The sequence below is a fragment of the Odocoileus virginianus genome, chromosome 19 (assembly GCF_023699985.2).
Source record: "Odocoileus virginianus isolate 20LAN1187 ecotype Illinois chromosome 19, Ovbor_1.2, whole genome shotgun sequence".
NCBI lineage: Eukaryota > Metazoa > Chordata > Mammalia > Artiodactyla > Cervidae > Odocoileus > Odocoileus virginianus.
In genome coordinates this window covers 31,970,375-31,988,369 of record NC_069692.1, presented here as the reverse complement: position 1 = coordinate 31,988,369, position 17,995 = coordinate 31,970,375, and the positions used below count along the sequence as shown (strand labels likewise).

The window sequence follows — 17,995 nt, the reverse complement described above, 5'->3', positions numbered from 1 at the left end:
TAATCATCTAGAAAAATCTGAAGAAGTTAGAAGTTGAAATAGCCTAATGCCTTGTTTCAGTCAGTATGGTCTCCCTCCTATGCTGTGACCTAATTTAAGACATTTGAGGTCAGTCATCACTGACCAAATAGATTGAGGTAGTCTTGGCTCTATTATCTTCTGGGTCAAAAACAGTTTTTATTAAGAAAAGAAGACTCTGGTCAACAAATGTGCCGCCCCTAATTAAAACTTTTATATACGTAAATTGTAGAATATAGTGTTTCACAGGTTAGAAAAGATAGCAGTAATATCAAAATCTTGGAGAATATTATATAGAACAAGTAAATGGAATATCATATCATTAGATAAGTATAATTCAACTCCATAATGAGTATAAGATAGGTTTATTTTCTTTATTATTAATTTGTTCACTGATTTGGCAAATACTTATTGAACTTCTATTGTGCTTAAGATGTACCTTTTGGATGTTGGTAGTAATAATCGTTTAGTTTTTGTTTTTTTAACTGGGTTACCGTTTTAAAATTATACACCGCATCTGGTATTTTTCTAAAAAGTTCCCCCTTAGCTGAATAGGAGTAGCGCAAACTAGGGTTTTCTCTGAGTCTTGTTATTCAGTGAGTGAAGAGCAGTGACCAGCTGACAGAAGAAGGGCACCATGTCTTTAAGTGACTCTCAGTGAGGACAAGGTCAGCGGATAAACGTGATCCTTAATTCAGATAAGGAGAGAAGATACCACAGCAGTTTTTCAAATAGAGTTGGGTCAAAAGAAAATAGCTGACACTGTAAGAACATGTTTGGCCCTGGAGACTTGAAATATTATATGTTTCAAAGTAAGCTTTGATCTTAGATCTATAGATCTAAGATATAATATTAATTAATATCAATCTACAATATTAATAATTTTGTCAAGCAAATAAAATTTTAGTCACCATTATGTTTAGGGTTTTTGCAATTATAAATCTTGCTCCAAGCTGCAAATAAATCCAAATAAGAAGAATATCAGGAGTGTGTGTGTGTTGAAGTTCAGAGGAGACCACATATGTTCCATGTATGCTACCAGAAAAAAGAAAGAATTGTCGCTATCATCAACTTAAAACTGACTCTTTAAATTATGAAATATAAGTCATATTCTAATATACAGGTTGCTAAGAAACATATTTATTCATCAAGAGAGAAAATAAAACAAAGGGACCTCAGGTGCTTTAGCAGCCCTCAACTGTGATGTGTTCTAGTCGAGATGGTCACGCCCGGCAGATATTGGTCTTGCTCATTTGCTCACGTTGACTCTTTCCATTTGCTCTACATTTCTTGGTACTCATGTTTCTTATTGTGCTTCAGTTATAGAACACTTTGGCAAGAACTACAGCATCCCATGTCTTTAAAGATTTTGTTTCAAGTATTTGAAATTGACGTCATTAATGTCTGGCCCATTGTCTGGCATGTTGTAAGCATTCAGATGCTTGTTTCCTCAGTGGATCAAACCATGTCTGGTGACTCAGTTCTCTTTCTTTCTCTCTAGCAATCTCCCGGGGACCCTGCCTGTCCCTTATAAAGCCTTAGACCATTAATTCCCCCTCTTCCCTCTCAGCTTCTGCTCCATCACAACATCCCCTCTCCCCCTGCTACTTTAGAATTCTCTGCACAGATGGTTCAGCAAGTCATCAGTGTTCCAGAGATGGGTAGTGTTGATTTGGGCTCCCAGATAATTGCACATATGTGCTACCCTGCTCTCTGTTTTACTGAGCGTAGGGCAGCTCTACTGTTTTCTCATTTCAAGTAATTGTGCACACTGTTTCAATACTGAATTTCATTTTGTCTATCTTCAAGAAAAGCTAATTTTTCTGGATTATTGAGGTTATAGGCAAATGAAATATTAGTTGAGTTTAGTTTGGTTTTCTGGATTACGTGCAAGCTTTGTAAAGTTCAACTGTCATTATAGAAATTTGTTTTTCCCCCAATACTGAGATTGAGGATGGGTTTTAAATTATTTAAATATTTAATTTAAATTTTTGTTTTTCTGTGTATGTTATCTGAAGTAATATTAGCAAAAAGTAAGACTTCCACTCCTATGCATGGTTCACCACTGTATTATAACTTATTTTTACATGTTCTACCAGGTCAAAAACAAAAATACAAAGAAAACATTTTCATAGAGCCAGTATTCTAAGCATAGAATTCATCATGATATCACCATACATTTTTCTGGACTTTTGATAACTCATGAATGGAAGAGCTTGGAATCTCAAGGAGGGTTATTTTTTGTCATTTTATTTAGGAAAAACATGCTATTGGATAATTAAAAACTACGTAACAATTCATTTAAAACTATGGACTACATATGATGTATGATCCAAGTGTCTTACAGTACAAAACATTACTACAAAGTAGCCTACATGCTATAGCAAAACATACATTAAGTAAACAAGGATCAAGAATGAAGAAAAGAAAGCTCATATGTTTCTTTCATTTCTCCCCCACCCTCATCTCAAGAGGCAGAGTGTGTCCTAAGAAAGAAAGCTGTGGAATAGGAGCTCCACCGCTATCCACATCACCATCAATTAGGGATTTGTTTGTTTAAGGAGTACAATACTTTTGGGAAATTACTACCTGGAAGATTTATCTTTTCCAGTTTATAAGCCAAAGTCCCCTGCTTCAAACTTTGCAGAACTCAGAATGGGATTAAAGTTTTAAGCTAAATGAAGCAACTGGGAAAGAATTTCTGATATTAACATGGTCAAAAATCTCTCTTCATTTTGGCCTTTAACTCTCACTTACATGTTTATCAACACAAGTAAAATTAAGTGATGTGAGGTCCCAAGTTTTAGTGTATCCCTTTTCAAAACAGAAGCTCTTTTAATCCACCCAAATACTATTAACTTACTGAACAATCTCTCCAAAATGTGTGCCATTCTTTGGCTTATAAATTACAAGCCTGAAGTTATTGGTTAATATTCCATGCAAGATATAAGGAGGTGGTAGTGGTGGGTTGTAAATGCCTATGATAGTTACATTTTGTACAAGTGAGATGGGCTTCCCTGGTGACTTAGAGGTAAAGAACCCGCCTGCCAATGCAGGAGACGATCCTGGGTTTGATCCCTGAGTCAGGAAGATCCCCTGGAGAAGGAAATGACAACCCACTCTAGTATTTTTTTCTGGGAAATCCCATGGACAGAAGAGCTTTGTGGACTATAGTCCATGGGGTCACAAAGAGTCAGACATGACTTAGAGACTAAATGGCAGCAACAACGAGTGAGATAGCTATGGTTCCTGTCCTCTGAGCTTACAGTCTAGCCAGGAGTATTACATATTAAATGTATCTTTACATAAGGGTTTACAACCATGATCTAAAGATTATGGACCCATTAACTGACTAGTTATTCCATTTAAACTGTTTAAAGCTACTTGCTCTGCTTACTTCAGAGAGATGAAATGGACTTACACGAAGGTTTATTTATCCTTGTAAGGGGTTTCATTGGTCTGTTCACCACTTTTAACATGGCTATACTCATAGTACATTTCAGGAAGTATTAATTCCCTAATGCTCATTATCTGTCAAAGCTCTGGTTGAGAGAAACTGTATTTAAGAGGGATTGAGTTTAAAAATGTGCTCTTCATCCTCCTTTATATACCTTGTCCTGGATGAAATCAGTACAATAGGTTGCTGTCTGTGTGGACTGCGTTTTATTGCTCACCTTCCCCTGTGGAGTTTGTATTGATTCTCACTTCAGCACAATGCCATTAACTTATGTTGAAGGATGTTGCAGTAAACAGCCTGATGAAATGCATTGCTATGCACTGTAAGGGTGTTGTCCATTTCATTTATACCTTGTCCTCCAAGAAAGCCCAGAGGGATTTTCCTTCAGGGATTATGGACAAGTATTTGTACTTCTTCCTGTCAACTAGGTTGTCTTCATTTCATTATCTATGTCAATTAAATAACTACAACTACTTTCTGTCTTCTCATTTGATGCTAGGTTTGTGGCTTATGTGTAAGAAATATATAGTATTTTAAGACATGCATTAAAAAGCACCAGCCTTCTTTCCTTTTCTTTGTTTCTTCCTTACGTTGTTTTCCCATCTACAATTCATCTTATCTTGCTGTATGATACGTACCTTAGTAAACCAACTTAAACTGTTTAAGAACAAAGAGGGGTATAAAAAATAAATCTGGTGAATAGCCAAGAAATTAGCCTAGTATCACTTATTGTAAAATAATTCCACTCTATTTTAATCCATGATGTCTACTTTATCATATATTTAATACTTTACCTATACTAAGCTCTGTTCGGGGCAGTTCATTTTGTTTTGTTGTTTAGTTGCTAAGTCCTGTCTGACTCTTTGTGACCCTTGGACTGCAGCTCATCAGGCTCCTCTGTCCATGGTTTTCCAGGCAAGAATACTGGAGTGGGTTGCCATTTCTTCCTCCAGGGGATCTTCCCAACCCAGAGATTGAATCTGGGTCTTCTGCTTGGCAGACAAACTCTTTACCACTGAGCCACCTGAGACGCCCTTCATATTGTTTTCTGCCCAACCCAGGGATCGAACCCACATCCCTGTGTCTCCTGCATAGCAAGTGAATTTTTCACCCACTGAGCCATCAAAGAAGTGCTTCATTTTGTTTTGATCATTTGCAATATCGTATTGACTCAGAAATTTCACTGCTTGAAATTCATACTAGGAAAACAAAGATAAGTACAAAGATTTAACTATAAAAATACCCATTGGGTCATTTTTTATAATAGTAAAAATTGGGAAACAACCTAAATATTTAGATAGAGAGGGTAAACAGCAAACTGAAGTTTAGTACTGTAATGGAATACTTGCAAGCAAGATAACATTATGGTTTGTTTATTGACATGTTCACAATTTAGTAAGTGGAATAAAGCAAAGAAAAGGTACAAATGATCATATTTATGTTAATACATAGTTAGCTGTGATTCTCTCCTTAATTGTTTAGGGAGAAAATAATGGCTTTTCAATAAATAATACCCAACATTTATGTTATGAAAGTGGAGCATCTTCCTACAAAGCGTAATAAAAAAATTTTTTTTTTCACTTTGGTTCCTTCTTCACTGATATTTCCAAGAACACCTAGGGATGTTTTCTCAAGTTGAAAGGACCCATCCTGCTATGCCTAGCCATGTCGCAAGAGTCAGAGTTACGCCGCTCTGCCCTGAGGGTGAAGGACAGTGTGTCAGCGCTGAATGCTGGTTGCTCCAGGTTTCAGACAAGGCAGGAAGCAGGTGTGGCTCCTGTGGTTTGTCAGCATGAAATGATAGGGTTGGGGCCAAGCCTCCTGCTCTTTCACTGCCCCCTCTGTGGGTGCACATCCCTGCCCAGCCCAAGGATCCTGGGGGTGTGAGGGAGGAACACTCTTTATTCAGTGTTCTTCTCTTCAGCCGGAAATTCTCAACAGCAAGGCTGGCTCTGCTCACAAACTTCCGACCCTTTTAATGTTCACTCATAGCCCTGTTTTCAAGGCAAGTCCACAGTAGCTGGGTCCAGAGGGTTTTTCAAGTTGTCACAACTGTAAAATCAGCTCATCACTTTTGTCCAGCACTTAGTTCCTGTTGCTATGGATAAATTGTATTTCTTCAAGTACAAACCACCACTTTTTTATACATGCACATACTTTGAAAAAGATTTGGAATGGTGTTTATCACAATGACATTGTAATTTCATTTTTAATTGTGCTTATCTACGTATTTTAGTTTTTCTACAAACCATACATTACTAAATCAAATCTTCCACTACATCTTAAATCCATTTACTTCTTAAAGTTAGAAAAAATCATTATATTGTAGAAATTTTAAAATATACACAAATATAGAGAACATAATATTATATAATTATCTCCAATGTACTCATCACCTGGAGACAAAAATCATCATTTATTTTCATCATTTTTTATCATTATTATACCCAACATTCTATTTTGCTAAAACATTTTAAAAGCAAATCCAAGATAGCATGTCATTTTTACCTATAAATACTTTCATATTCATTTGTAACTGCAAAGGCATTTTTAATATACTCATTTTCTCATTATCATGCCTATTCTAATTAATCATAATTCCTTAATGTCATCTGATTATCCAGTCTATATCAATATTTTCTTGTTTCTCAAAGATGCATTTTGCAGTTGGTTTATTCAAATCAGGAATCAATTGTGTTTCACATATTGTTTTTGTACTTGGTCTCCTAGTATTATAGTTTCCCCACCCACCCTTTTGATTTGTCATTGTTTTGTTAGAAACTAAATCATTTGTCCTTTAGAAGGTGCAGGATGAATGACCTTGAGTAGAGGAGAGATGGAGGAAAGAATAAGCAAGCTCGAAGCTTCATCTTTGAATACAGAGTTAGTAATTCTGTCTAAAGTTGATATAGCAAAAAAAAAATTAAGTGATACTAAATTTTGTGTAGTAACAAATGTAAAAAAATAGATGAACTGAAAATAACAATGTAACTATATTAGGAAGAGAGGAGACATAAGATGGAGAAGTGGTGTGAATGCGCTAAGGCCCTGTCTGTTGATCTCCTGCTGGAATAAATGGTATCTAAAAGTTGATAAATCAAGAAAGAAAAGTAAAATCACGTCATTTGGAGCACCAGATGTAGTGTCAAGATTAAAACTGGAGGTTTGGGGCTGGGAATACAAAGGTCTGAGATGACTCTACCCTCCCTGTCTTCTACTCACTGATCTGGGGTGGTTTGCCTCATTCCTCCATCTGTCCTTGCCCTCTGGGTTGGGGGCTGGTTTCAGATTTCACCAGAAAAAATCCCAAGTTAGTGAAGCAACAAACGGTAATGATTAAACCATATTCTCCTTTGTGTTGTAAGTTTGCAGTGATATTTTCTCTGGAAGCTCAGAAAACAGAGGCAACGCAGCACATTCCACAGCAGAGACACAGGGTTCCACTGTGACTGTGCTCAGCCGCTAAGTGGCTCGGCCCTGTCTGCCTCTTTTGCAAGCCCGGGGACTGTAGCCCACCAGGCTCCTCTGGCCATGGCATTTCCCAGGTAAGAATACTGCAGTGGGTTGCCATTTCCTTCTGCAGGGGATCCTCCTGACCCACATATCAGGATCTCCCTGACCCAATATCAACATATTGATATATATTCACTTATGAGATGTATAGTCTTTAGCCAAACGCAATGAGACTCTGTTTGTATTATTTTCTGGCTAGTGTGTAAGAATGACTGTCACACTGTCAGCATTTCAGCTGCCTCCTGTTTTTCCATGCCTTTATCTCAATGTTTCTTAATGTTTACCGTGGTGGACGTTTTATTATTTTACATATATATTTTAAAAATTGAGTTTGACTTCCTCTTTCACGTCCCACCTTGCTCTTCATAACTTTTTTATACAGAGTAACCATGAAAGATTCAAGAATACTGAGATAAAAGCTAGGTATGATGTGATTACAAGAGTGAATCAGCACAGCAGTGTGTGAGTTCTAACCAGAAAAGTCTTGGCTAATGCTCATCTATTTGGCAATACACAGGATGGGATTTTTTTAAAAAAATGTTCTTTTCACTATTGTAGTTGATTTTGTTTATCAAATCACCAGTTTGTGGGTAGACTGCAATTAGAATATCTGTTCTCTTGATTTTTAACATTTATCACAATTTGCAAGAATATATTCAAATATCTTCTCATAGGTATAACATTGATCACTTGCTGAATAGTGAACTCCATGAAGGCAGGGTCTAAGTCTGCTCTGCTCGTCAATCTGTAATACTTGACCTATAAGGGGGTTTCATAAATAACGACTATTGAATGAATAAATGAATGAGAGGAAATACTACTAGTAACTGTGTGTGGAGGTTAATGTTTGTCATTCAATTCATACTGATTAAAATCTTAACTTATTCTTCCAGCTTTGACTGCAGAAAAACAGACTGGTACATATCAGAGATCAAGGCCCTGCTAAACTTTCTGTCACTTCATTTTTGTAACTTACTAGTAGGAAGAAAGTACATTCTTTCAGTTTAAAAGGAACTAGACAAAGGGGAGAAAAAAATTGGGGCAGATGATTGGAAATGCTCTAAACAATAAACTATATTATATAGAAAATATTACATTAAAAATATAAAAAATTTTGTATTTTTAATATGTCTAAGAAATAGTAAAGAAGCTATGTGATTTGAAAAAGCTGTAAAAGTATGGTGTTGATTATACTGAAGACATGAATTTTAATAGCAATAATATTTTAATTTTCCCAAGACATGATTGCAAGATATGAATGTACCATAGGGGTTGAGAATCACTACTGACTTAAAAGTTAAATGTATCATTTAAAAATGGAAGCAATGACCTTGAGCATGGTGAGTGAATTTTGTTGGTTTGGAAATACCATAAAACCTCATTAATTCAGAGTCTGTTTAATTTGGAATTGGCAATCATTTGCCAAGACTGACATTTCCTTTTGTAGTATATTGAAGAAAATTTTAACTGAATAGATGAATAGCTAAAGAAGATAATGGGAGGTGTTTAACCTTTATGAAAAAGACAACATAATTTTAGAAGACTTTAGCACATTGTTCATATGTAAATGCATGCTATTATTTATGAATTGATTTTTGTCTGTTTATTAAAGCAAGCCTAGAATAATTTGTTTTTACAAATACAGATTTAGTTACTCTAGCATACATATAATAATTCCAACTAATTATTAAAGACAGTAAATTGTAGATGCTTGTTATTCACTTATCTATTAAATAAGTGTTTATAGAGTGTAATCATCTGCAAGGCCATTTGAAGGGGACAGAGACAGACATAATCCCTCCTCTTGTGGACTTTATGGTCTACGGCAATGTGTCTAAGGTTTGGTTGAATAGCTGTATTAGAAAAATATTTTTAGAAGCAACAGTTAACATATGCATAGTTATTTATAAATTGCATGCCTGTACTATTTGACTAATTTACCAAGTGCATAAAATAAATACATTTTGATAGGATGAAATAAAAAGAAACATAAAAAGCAGTTTTAATAATGGAACCTCAGATGTAGCCCATGTCAACCTGCTACCCTTGTGGGAAACTCAGCCCAGTAGGTGAGATAGACATTGAATCAATAGAAAGAAAAATGTTTGTATTATTTTAGATATAACAAATTTATGAAGAAAATACAATGTTATGGGAAGGGGAAAAAGGGAGACCTAAGTTAGACAGTGATGTTGGAAAGACCGTTCTGAGGAAGATGCATTTGAGCAGAGGTCAGAATTAATCAGGTCAAGAGAGCATTCCAGGATGACAGTAACCCAGGCTCAGGTTTCTTGTGGTGGGAAAGAGTTCAGTGCATCTGAGGAGCTGAAAGGAGTCACTCTGGCTGGAATGCAAGGACTGAGAGTATGTGTGGCAGATAAGTGAGGTTAAAGATACTGGAGGGCTTACAATAAGAAATTTGGACTTTTTGTCTCAGTTCATAGACAACATTTTGAATGGTTTTATGTAGGGGATTGTCATAATCTGATTTATGTTTCAAAAGTAGATGTTGGGCTTATGACACCAAGGTGTTAGCCCCAAGAAGCTGAGTGGTTGGTGCTACATTTATCAAGGTGGCCAAGAGTGGGCAAGGAATGTCCTGGAGATGGAAAGTTCCACTTTGGACATGTTGCCCTTGAGACATTATACTCAGAAGATCAAACCAGTCAATTCTAGAGGAAAACAACCCAGAATAGTATGAATTGGAAGGACTGATGCTGAAGCTGAACCTCCAATACTTTGGCCACCTGATGTGAAGAGCTGAATCACTGGAAAAGACCTTGATGCAGGGACAGATTGAAGGCAGGAGGAGAAGGGGGAGACAGAGGATGAGATGGTTGGATGGCATCATTGACTCAATGGACATGACTTTGAGCAAACTCTGGGAGATAGTGAAGGGCAGGGAAGCCTGGCATGCTGCAGTCTATGGGGTCGCAAAGAGCTGGACATGACTAACTGAACAACAAAACCCTTGAGACATTATCCTTATTAGACTGATTCTGGCTGTCGTCACAACTAAACTTCAAATTTCACTGGCTTAGAAATATAGGTGGTTGTTTTCCTGGTGACTTTTGTCTGTCCATTGAGTGAAGGATTCAAGCTATTTCCACCTTAAATAATAGAAGTCCTTAAACTCCTTTGAATCACCAGCTGGTGGAAAAGGAAAGAGAGTAGAAAGAATGTACACTTGCTTCTTCTTACTCTTAGAACAGAATAACTTCCAGTTCCTTCTGTTCATATTCCTTTGGGGGAGGAGGAACTAGTCATATGGCCCCACCAAGACTGAAAGGGTTGAGCACATCTAACAGATGTCTGTCACTTAATGGACATGAACTTGAGCAGACTCTGGGAGACAGTGGAGGACGGGGAAGCCTGGCATGCTGCATCCATGGGGTCGCAAAGATCCTCCCAGGGAGGACCTCCACCCATGTATTCTATTTCCTCTGAGTCCCCTCCCGGGGGCACAGGTCCTGACCTGATCACTCCTCTTCCGTTCCTACCCAGGTCCATGTGGATCTTTCTCAGTCTTGGCCCTACCGAGTCTTTGACCCAGTCTTTGGTGAGTGTTCAGTGAGAGTTGTGTCACATGTAGATGTATTTTTGATGTGTTCTTGATGAGAGTTGAGTTCTGTGTCCTCCTACTCCATATTCTTGATCTGAATCTTAGCGTATGTGATTTGAATTCATAATTGTTTTCACAATTTATCTAAATGAATATACTTTACTGCATACTATGAAATAGTTTTTAACTGTTATACTATCTTTTACAGTTTTATGTTTTAAAAGGTACCACCGCATTCATTACAAAGCATAGGCATTAACTTTTAGATTTCATTTTTTTCTTTTGAACTTTTTTACTTTTTTGTATTGGGATATAACCGATTAGCAATATTGTGATAGCTCCAGGTGAAGAGTGAAGGGACTCAGCCATCCATATATATGTATCCATCAGATTTCATTTTCAAATTAATGAAATTTTAAAATTTAACATTGCGATAATCACCTTGATTTTAGCCATAAATTTCTACTTAAATTTATGAAATTGTTTGGATGCTAAAAAATTAAACACAGAAGTAAATGGAATCCATAGAGGCATAAGAACTGAATAAAAGTAAATAGATCTTTCATTAAACCATCGGTTTAATTTAATTTGTTAAAATACCACTACTTTAGTTTGTTAAAGTACAGATCATACTGGGGTAAATTTAGAGCAGAGATTAGCAAACTCCAGTCTGTAGGTCAAATCCAGTCTGACACCTCTTTGTATAACTCGCAAGCTAAGAATAATTTTGCCTTTGAAAATAGTTCAAAAATAGTTACAAGAAGGATATTTTTGACATAAAATTTTTATGAAACTCCAATTTCAGCCTAAACAAATAAAGGTTTATTGGAACAAGGGACTGCAGTTATGTACAGCCCAGGACTACTGTCATGCTATGTTGACAGTTAATAATTGTGACAGAGATAGGTAGAGCCTAAAATACTGTCTAGCTCTTCACAGAAAAAAATTTGCCAACCCTTGATTCAGAGTATAGAAGGGAAGACGATTGCTATTTAAGATGATCTATGTAATATGCTGAAAACAGAAAAAACACAGAGAAAGGCCTTCAGTAAATATTAGTTCCTTTCCCATCCTTTTCTCCATTATTTTTCATGTTTTTTGTAGAGTCATTTGAGGAGATTTCAGAATATTCAGAGCACATTCATACTGTTGAATTCAAATACATTTGCTTATTATGTTTACTTACTAGGAGAGCTTTATATATTTGAATTTGGATTAGAATCACAAATTTTTGTTAAACACCTTAAGTATATAAAAGTGTTCTAAGACAGGCTGTTGTAAATTTATAAAATGGTTGTAGTAGGCGTTTAATAGCAGTATTACATAAAGGTGGCATCTTCAGTTCACAGAATTTCCCTTGCATTAAAATTTGCTGTCTTTGAAAATCCAAGTATTTGAGGCAAATAGGGAAATTCAACTTTGTCTTGAATCTGTTTTTTATTTAATATCTAGAATTTTGGTATGGTGATCAGGTTAGTTGAATATCTCGGCACTAATATAAATTAAATCTAAATAATATTGTCAAGCAAGAAAGCATAATAGCATAAATATATTGATATAATACTATAAATACTGCAATAATCAGGAACTCTGTCTTTTAACTCTTGTATTCTCCTTTGAATAGAACAAAAGTGTTTCAATTTGTATAATGTAATGTAATGTAATTGCTAATTTGTTAAAATACCACTACTTTAGTTTGTTAAAGTACAGATCATGCTGGGGTAAATTTAGAGCAGAGATTAGCAAACTCCAGTCTGTAGGTCAAATCCAGTCTGACACTGGATTTTTAAACTGACTACCAGTTTAAAAATTTCAAAGTGAATTGAACATCCATTTTTGACAAAATATTTGATCTAGTTTTCCATTTTGACAGAATTTAATCTAATTTATACATATTTAAATTTCACAGAAAATTATGCTACTGTAAATTGTAACACCAAGGGCTTGAATTTTGATTCAAATCATTACCTTGTGATTAAAAATAATTTCTGTCCTGGTAATCATGTAACTTTCTTCTTAAACATTAAATTTTTTTCCTTTTTGCATATATCCTTGTTTTGGGGGAATGGCACTCATTATTAAATATCCTGAGATGCACATTTCTTTTAAGGTAGCCTGAAAAATAATATCCAAAATGTCATCCAAGTGTAAAGATATAAAGAAAACAAATTTCTCTGCAGTTGTGCATTATAATGGAAAAAATAAACTCCTCACTCCCCGGGATTGCCAAAAATATTATTTCCTCTAGAACATCAGCTTTAAATATTTCATGGAAATACTTCTATGCTAATAGAAAAGCTTAACTCATCAAGAAGTTAAGAATAAAACTTACTGCATATAAAATGTATATATTATAAATATATATATGTGTATATGAATATATATACATATATACATATGTACCAGTTTATGTCACAGGTGGTAAAATACATGAAGTCAATCTGCTTTACAATATTATATATTTTTCCTGAGTGTGGGTATGAGAATGTGGTACAGCTATCTCTCAGGTTGATGAGAAGGAAAGCATTTCTGTGTTGCAGAAAGAGGAGATGTGGTCACAGACAGAGCTTTAATCATGTCTAGGGTTCTCCATGTGAACAAAAGAGAACATTAATCTTGGATGTTGGTATAGTTATCAGTCCTGATTTGTCCAGCCTGAATCCTTGAGACAGGTGTTTGCTGTCATTAATGAATTTTTTTCTTTTCATGTTTGCCCTTTGTGAAAGGATGGGAGGGAGCTCACTGTGTTTTTTTTACTGAGTATGACTTTGCCCATTATTTTTCTTATTACTTTGAGGTTTGAGACAAATCTAACTAGATTTCTCAGCTGCAGCTAAGATTTTGTGTTCACTCATATGTTATTGGCAGTGGGTGAGAAGAGATACTAGATATTCTTCAGTTATGAGTGAATAACTGAGCAGCCTCAGGAATGTGCAAATAGATTTCACTGTGGTCTCAGAAAAGTTCATGTTGATCTTTATTTGTAATAAGATATGTATATTTAAGGCAACTACAGTTAGCCATAATAACAAATGAAAAAGGGAAAGACAAAGAAAATTCCTGCAAATGGAATCTATCTCTCTTTAAAAATAACAGTAGTTTTTAAAGATTTAATTGATTATCAGGTCTGACAGTTGAGTCTCATTCCTCTGAGAAAACTTGCTCTATCTCTCCAAGATTATCTTACTCGTCAACATTACTATTTGAACTAACTAGGTCAGATCTGCTCTTTCTCTTAAAAACAACTTCTTTGTACAAAAATGCTCTTTCTGAGTGATGAAACCTCATTTCTTCTTACAGTCTCAGCCTCATGCCTTTTCTTTTATAGTAAACTTTTTTTTATTAGACTTGGCTCTTGCATTTTACAATATGGCCTCATGTTCTGAAGGCTATGCCATCATTTTTCCTTATAAAGTCCACAAAAATTAATGCAGCTTAGCAGAAACTAGATTTTCACAAAAATGGATATGTACTTACTGAGTATAAAATAGTTTTAGTTGATACTCATAGAAACAAAATACCGTTGATACATTTAAAGGAATATAATAAGTTTTGAAATAATACTAAAAAACCTACTTTAATGATTACTCTTCTTAAATCTTTGAAATAAGGGTATCATTCATTGATTTTATTTTTTAAGATAATCAACTTTTGAGATAATTCTCTTCCATCAACTGCCCAAATATTTAATTTCAGATTTTATTTTAGAAGATTAATTATTCTTAATTTCTTTTGTATACATTATTAGTAGCAACAATCCTTTAGGAAACAGAAATCTTTGTTTTTCATATGTAAGTTAAACATATATAAGTTAAACATATATCACTTTTCTTTTTAGTTGCCTAATTTTTATATCTTAGATTTATTAACCACAGGTGGCTAAGTATGAAATATAATGCAAAAGAAAACTCAAAATAGGTTCTCATTTTCTGGAGGTTGGAATAATGATATTTGTAGCTTCTCTCAAAAAAAAAAAACCTGAATATTTATAGCTCACATTTCTATACTGCTTCAAAAGTAGGTTCCCATAGAAGTCCTATAAGATATATTATTATTTGGTCCAGTTGATACATGAGGAGACAGATTCAGGAAATTTACAGATAATGTCAGTGTCCCACTCATATCCCTTTGACTTTTATCATTTCTGTGCATGCCAGCTTGCTTTCAGATTGACAATGAATGTGACCTTTTGCCTTTCCAGCAATCACAATCAAAGGACCTACAGAATGTCTGATTTATCATAATGGAATCCCACATGACATTGCTTGGATCAAGGGAATCACTTACAGGGTTAGAGGTTCAACAATGAATATATGACCTAGGGACCCATTAGTTCTACTATTATATGCATCACCCAGAAGATGCGGGCCTAATGGAATGCTGTTCTTTAGGTTTTAAAGGCACGGTTATAAAGCCAGCTGGGGATGAAGTTTTGAGGAGGGGGGGTGCTGCTTAGAAGAGGTATTATGTACTTTTAATTTCTTGCCATTGTATTACTCTATGTCCCTGGCAGAAAAAGAACTGAAGGATGGAAGTCAGAGTGCCTCATCAGTTTGATTGTGGAATTGGTGATTCCTCTCTCCACAGGATTTGCTGGATTAGAGGTCTTGGTTTCCAGAATGGGAAGTAAGTCTTCTGAAAACAGACGTGATGAGTGTTCCATTAACTCTTAGCCAGGACTATCATCTGGTGATTTTGTGCCTCTCATAGTAGGAGCAGTATTGTTCAGTCGCCCAGTTCTGTCCGACACTTTGCGACCCCATGGACCACAACACACCGGGCTCCTGTGTCCTTCACCATCTCCTGGAGCTTGCGCAAACTCACGTCCATTGAGTCGGGGATGCCATCCGACCATCTCGTCCTCTGTCGTCACCTTCTCTTCGTGCCCTCCATCTTTCCCAGCATCAGGGTCTTTTCCAATGAGTCAGCTGTTCGCAGCTGGCCGAAGTATTGGATCCTGACAAGCAGGCAAAGAAAGAAATGACCATACTGGCAGGATGACATACCCTGATTATCAAGAGGGGATAGAGCTGCTGGTAGCTAATGAGGAAAAGAAAGAGCATGTCTGCAACCCAGGGGATTCAGTGAGATGTCTCCCATGCTGATAACTTTGATCACACACTGCAGCAGTCACATTCCGACAAGGCTCAGGACTCAGACCCTCAGGGACGAGAGGCTGGGCTGCCCGGCCAGGCAAGCCACCTAGAGAGACTGAAGTGCTGGCTGAAAAGGAAGAAAAAGCTAGCCTGAATGATAAAGGACATAGGGCCTATCAGTTATGGTCTCAGAATCAACTGGAGCAGTGGGAACTGTTCATATTCCTAAAGTCATTTTACAAAAGAAATTGTGAACCAGCGATATGACGGAGTGACCATGAGGTGTGAGAGAATCTGAGTGGTGCAAGGGACAGAACACAGCGAGACGCCGCAGGTGCCGTACTCACAGCCCTCTGAAAATTACTACTTCCACGCACCCTGCCGAGTCTTCAAACTAGTAGATTCCGTGGCTCTTTGACTGCTTACTCTGATCAGCTGATCCTTCTCTGTCTGTTCTAAATGAACACTATCATAGAATTAACACCTCCTCCCCCCCAAAAAAGCTCCCAATTGATGTCTGATAGAAACTGCTGTTTAAATACCCCATTTTCCTCATCCTGGAGTGAGGTAACTCTGAGGGTATCTCCTTTACTGTCTCTCTGAGTTCCCAGAAGGAAATAGCTCCAGTTGCCCACATGATAATTTGATTCATAATTTGTTACTCCTTTTTATACGTGTTTTTATTTTATATTGAAGCATAATTAAATAGCAATATTATGTTAATTTCAAGTGTACAATAAAGAAATTCAGTTATATATATATATACATGTATCCTTTTTCAAATTATTTTCCCATTTATTACAAAATATTGAACAGCGTTCCCTGTGCTATACAGAAGGTCCTTGCTAATTATCTATTTTAAATATAGCAGTGTGTGCATGGCAATCCTAAACCCTGAATCTATCCTTCCCTCTCACCCTCCTCACCTGGTAACCATAAGTTCATTCTCCAAGGCTGCGAGTCTGTTTCTGTTTTGTAAGTAAGTTTGTTTGTATCATTCCTTTTTTTAGATCCCCCATATAAGCTAATCATGCATTTGTCTTTCTCTGATTTACCTCACTTTATATGATAATATCCAAGTCCATTCATTTTGCTGCAACTATCATTATTTCATTCTTTTTAACAGCTGAGTAATAGTCCCTTATATATACATGCTATATCTTCTTTATCCATTTATCTGTTATTGAACATTTAAGTTGCTTCCATATCTTGGCTATTATAAATAGTGCTGCAGTGAACATGTTGGGGTGTGTGTATTCTTTTGAACTGTCTTTTTCTTGGGATATATGATTTTTTGTGCAGGAGATAGTCAAGTACTATGGACTTGAACTTTGTAAAAAGAAAATAAGATATTCCAGCACAGTCATAATTTTTCTTACTCCAGTGCCCACTTTAAAGGAGGGAGAATTCCATTCTCCAGTGATGGGTCAATTTCCAATTCCTTTCTTGTACAGAGTATGGCGGAGTTTGGCTGATGTGCTGCTTCTTGTGAGAGAAGCAGATTCACTGCACCTCTTTCTTCTGCACTTTGGAATGTTCTGGAGAAGGTTGGTAGATGAAGTGATGGCCTGAGCGTGAAGGGAGGGAAATTGGAAAGCAGTGCGCAGACCAGGGGAGCTGCATTCATGAACGAAAGGAGCGATTTTTAACCATAAACATTAGAGAGAAAATATGGAGAGAAGGAAAATAAGAGGTTGAGGTTTTGAGAGCATCTCTGCCTGTGTAGAGAATATTGACAGTAGCAATGATGGCTAGAAAGGATTTTTAAGGCTCTTTCACTTTGCCTTTTGGGCTTTCTTAAGGGATAAATACAAATTTGAAATAACTTTTACTTACTTTTATTTGTTTGCCTATGTGTCTTTGATTGTGGTACCCTACCAGATGAGATCACAGCGGATCGCTGTAATTTCCAGATTAGAAGTAATTACAAATACTTGAGGAAATACAGTTCAGATAGACTTCATATTAAGTTTAGCTTGTGGACCCTCTTATACCTGTGAGAGAGGCTTGTATTTCTGACGTGGCAGCGAGATTGCCCCTGGGATGACGAGTAAGGGAAGAGCAAAGAGGAAAGCAAAGCACATTTAATTTACAGAAAATATCAGGAGGAAAGGGCCCCAAACTCCTAAAGCAATTTTCACTGCTTCCAGCTTCCAGTCTACAGCTAAGAGCGCAGGGATCGCTAGTTCAGGGGCCGGAGGAGTCAGGGGAAAGCCGCAGTTGAGCCGCGGGCGCAGGCTGCTGTGGTCCTTCTGCAGGGGGAAAGGCACAGCGGCTGGCCACCAGGGGGCGTTGCTTGCGCCGCGCTATCAGCGGAGGTCCTCGGCTCAGCCAAGCCTGGGTCCTGCA

At 36.6% G+C, this 17,995-nt stretch overlaps 1 long non-coding RNA gene across 1 annotated transcript in view; it reads left to right on the top strand.

The window, feature by feature from the left end:
* Positions 1-6,867: 6,867 nt before the first annotated feature.
* Positions 6,868-17,995, top strand: part of LOC110138870 (uncharacterized) — a 118,680-nt gene continuing 107,552 nt past the window's right edge. Inside the window, exon 1 of the long non-coding RNA XR_011481913.1 lies at positions 6,868-7,020. This is a non-coding gene — a long non-coding RNA (uncharacterized lncRNA). The remainder of the gene's footprint in view (positions 7,021-17,995) is intronic.